The sequence below is a fragment of the Dipteris shenzhenensis genome, chromosome 18 (assembly GCF_047967505.1).
Source record: "Dipteris shenzhenensis isolate YYH24624 ecotype China chromosome 18, Dip_SZ_1.0, whole genome shotgun sequence".
In the NCBI taxonomy this organism is placed as follows: domain Eukaryota; kingdom Viridiplantae; phylum Streptophyta; class Polypodiopsida; order Gleicheniales; family Dipteridaceae; genus Dipteris; species Dipteris shenzhenensis.
This window is the reverse complement of record NC_141613.1, coordinates 24938277-24942447: the sequence shown is the minus strand read 5'-3', so window position 1 is coordinate 24942447 and position 4171 is coordinate 24938277. Positions and strand designations below refer to the sequence as shown.

Here is a 4171-nt window from a genome sequence, read left to right as displayed (position 1 = left end):
ATGTCATAAAAAATGCTCATTAATTGAAATAAAAATGGCATACAAATATGGAAAGCTCATCTATCTAAAATTCAAAGTTGATAGTCTATACAACACTTATGGGGTCATGTAACCAAGATTGAGTGTGTTACCATCTTTTGTTGCATGTGATAGTTCTATTGTCTAAATGTATGATTAAAATACAATACCAACTATAGATAGATGAGCTCAAAGAGATTATTGGGTTCTTTTAACTTAGGGCTTAGGTTGTTGAAATGTGCATTTAGCAACTATGGGAAAAACTAACTATGGTTCAATTAAGTGGAACCCAATCTCAATCCAATGTGTCCTAAGGAAGTATAAAATTTAGAAGGCATGCATTATAAAGTAATTAAGCCATTTCTTTGCTAAGAGGTAGATCCTTATGTAGTTGCTTGATTGAATACCCACTTGAGGGGGATCCAATTTTCAACACAACAAGGCAGCCATGACAATAATTTAGGCTACAAAGATTTGAGCTTAGAACTGCCCTTTCCTAGGTGATAATCCCACTCTATTAGACTAGGATAAACCATCCTTCTATTGTCTGAATGTATGATAAAAATAAAACTAGCTATAAATACAGTGAGGCCAAAGAAATTATTGCTTTCTTTTAAATCAGGTCTTAGTGTTGAAATGTGTAGTTAGCCACTATGGGAAAAACAAACAACCGGTTCAATTAAGTGGAGCCCAATGTCAGTCCAATGCATCCTAAGGAAGTATAAAATTCCCACGGCATGATGCATTGTAAAGTAATTAAGCCATTTCTTTGCTAAGAAGTAGGCCCTTATGTAGTTGCTTGATTGAATGCCCACTTGAGGGGGATCCAATTTCCCACACAACAAAGATGACAATAATCTAGGCTACAAAGATTTGATCTTAGGACTACCCTTTCCTAGGGATAATCCCACACTATTAGTCTAGGCTAAATCAAGCGTTGTAAAGGGGAGAGAATGCATGATTTGATTAAAAACATGTATGGAAGTGTAGTATGTAAGATGATTGAGGCAGTTAGGAATGTGTTGCTATTGTAGGAGATGAGGATACAAGTTTTACCAATAACGTTTGTCTCCAACCGTGACCTTACCATGACACACTCAATAAACCCTGATGTACTCATGGTGCGTGTAGATTTCACCCCTTATCCTTGAGAATAAAAAATCTCCCCCAAACCCCCAACCCCTCGTGCCCCCCGCCCTCTCTCTCTCTCTCTCTTCTTGCTCTCTTTGTTAAAATTTTTTTGACTTTCCCTATGTTGTTTTTTGCCTCATTGTGGCTTTCTCGAAAGTTGGTTGTTTGATTTCAATCATCCCCTCAATGAGGAAAAACAATCTCACCCCTTAACCCCAAGCATAACAGATCCTTATCTCTCTCTCTCTCTCTCTCTCTCTCTCTCTCTCCCCCCACCCTCGGGAGATGCCATGTGCTCTCTCTATGCAGATGTACTAGATGGGTATTTTGTTGTCCCATAAACGAGTTGGTCTCCCATGGACATTAATAGTCTCTCTCTCTCTCTCTCTCTCTCTCTCTCTTTGTGTGAGGGGGCGAGGGGCAAGAATTTTTTGGGAAACTACTTGTCCTTGATCAACATCACATGGCTGGTTGCTCATCTAGCAGAATTGTTGAGTAAGCTCGCAATAGAGACAAGCCAAGTGGTGCCTATGGTTGAGGGGGTCTTGAAACCTAAATTTTGATTTTTTTTAAATAAAGACATATTATGATCCGATCTTGAGACCCAGCGGAGTAGGTCTCTAACCGGTCGTAGACGGGTCATGCTACTCGTTGATTTAAAGCAGTGGATGGGGCAATGGTCTCCCAGCTTTGGCGCAAGGGGTTCTTTGTATTCTATATATCATGTATGGGGGAGAAGCAGGGCGGGTTTCCAAGACAAACTTGGAAGCTAGCAACAGTTTACAGAGTTGAGGGAAGCTTTGTGGCACTTGTTCTTAGCATCCTTATGGTTTTCAATAAGCATGCTGACATGGCAATTGAACAGTGGATTCAAGCACATGAGAAAAGTAATGGGATTCAGGAAGAAATACATGTTGTGTACGAGCAAATACTGCCGGACATTACTTTGAATGATCAATGGGATAGCGCCAACACCGAAACAATGTTTGAGCTCTACCTCAAGGACGAAATAAATAAGCAAGAAGGGCATCTTGTTTTGTGTATTGATGAGGCTGGGGAGCTTGGTGACAATTTTGTGAAGTTCAGGAGGTCACTTAGGGCCTTAGCACATGGATGGGGCTAGCATGGGCTTAGGATGGGAATCTTTTTGTCATCATTACACCCATCCTAGACCAAATGGTCTAGGATGGATTTACAATGGGAGTAGCCACTTTTTCTCCCATCTTGGACCATGGCCTCTAGACCTTGGAAATCAAAATGGGTTCCCCTTTTTTAGGAATTCCAAAACATGGGAGGATGGTGGGATGGGAATAGGATAGAAATATGCATGGGACCATTTGGGACCACCTTTCCCATTCCCATCCTATTTCTTCCCATGTGCTAAGCCCCTTAGATGTATTCCCCAGGGGAAGAGCTTATTTTGCATTGTGCTTGGCACTGATAGGAAGGTTGCAGACTTAGCTACAGCTGCAGAGGACGATCCAAGTTCACGTTTGAGACTGGCTAGCCCTTATAGAGGTACCATCCATTATATTTGATTGGGAGGAGTGACATTTTTGATAAGGTTAGAACTAATAGCAGCAGTGAGGCTGAAACAAGCATGGCTCCAGAACCTATGATACCATATGGGAGTCCAATCTGGGCAGTGTACTATGACTCAGTGCATGATGCAAACAAGCTCTATGCAATCTTCCAACTTGCCAAGATGAAGTTGCTGGGCAAGAACATCGATACCTCAGAAACAGGTTGGGTGAATCGGGACATAGTAGTAGCTGTTTTTGCATGTATTGTGGGACTTGATGTAGTTGCCTGGGGGAGTCTACCACAATGGCTTGTGGCTAAGCACATGAGGACCATTGTCAATATTTCAAAGGATAGCAGAAGAGTGTACACAACAATGGCTGTGGAGCCGGCTCTCGCCGTCGCTGCTGGTGAGTTGCTCCATGTTGAGAATGATGCTTTCTTGGGTAATTTCTTGGACAGGCTGATTGAGGTTTTCCTAGATGGGTTGGTGCTTGAAGGTGTTAGGGGAGAGGTTGTGACCAGGAATATCATCATGCTAGCTATGCATGAGTGCACAAAGAGTGGGAAATATGTACAGCCTGTCACGTTGGCGACCTTTCTGGAGACAATGTTTGAGAAGAGGATTGTGGACAATTTGAAGGCCAATTCTTGTAACTTGGATGCATCTCTCTTTTTCAACTTTTTTACCCCAATATCTGAACAACCTTGCAAACAACTCATGGATGCAGCCTTTGCCAGGTGTACTGTACTTGCTGCCCAGAGGAATGAGTCCACAATTGATAGTATCCTCCCTAATCGAATAGGGCCCCCGGATGTCCCTCCTACAAAAGCCTCAAGATGAAGAGAGGGTGAATATACCAGTACAACTATTTCTCGAAATTGGACATAGAGAGGAGTCTAGGATTGAAGTTGACCGTGAAGCTGTGGTTGCATATGGTTTTGATTGCTTTGAGCACCTCAAGTCTCAGAAGATGCTAGGATTGAAGGTGCTTGACAAGTTGAAGCTTCTCTCCAGGACTTGCGAGGACGTATTCAAGGATGCCACTTCTCAAGAACGGCATATCTTGGAGGACATGGTTCCTCTGAGACGTTTTTCTAAATCTTTTCTAGAGGACATGGAAGTGGATGATAATGCAACATGGCTTCCAATAAAATGGAAGAAACCAAAGAAAAGGATGCCACGACGTCGCCAGAGTATGCAGATGGGAGAGCCTGTAGAAGAGGATGTGCAAATGGGAGAGGCTGACATTTAAGAGGAATAAGGTGAAGATGCCTTGTTAAAGAGAGTGCATACGGCAAAGCATTAGACCATGCTTATCACCAATTGCGTGTTGATGGCCTTAGTGTCGGCGGATGTTCGCATTGTGCTAGGCACTGACAGGAAGGTTGCAGACTTAGTATCACGTGCAGAGGTCGATCCAACTAGCCTTTGAGACTGGCTAGCCCTTATAATGTGTACCATCCATTATATTTGATTGGTAAGAGTGACATTTTTGCT

At 42.6% G+C, this 4171-nt stretch overlaps 1 pseudogene; it reads left to right on the top strand.

Moving 5' to 3' along the window:
• The first annotated feature begins 1825 nt into the window (after positions 1-1825).
• LOC147890992 (uncharacterized) lies at positions 1826-3935 on the top strand (annotated as a pseudogene).
• Positions 3936-4171: the final 236 nt, after the last annotated feature.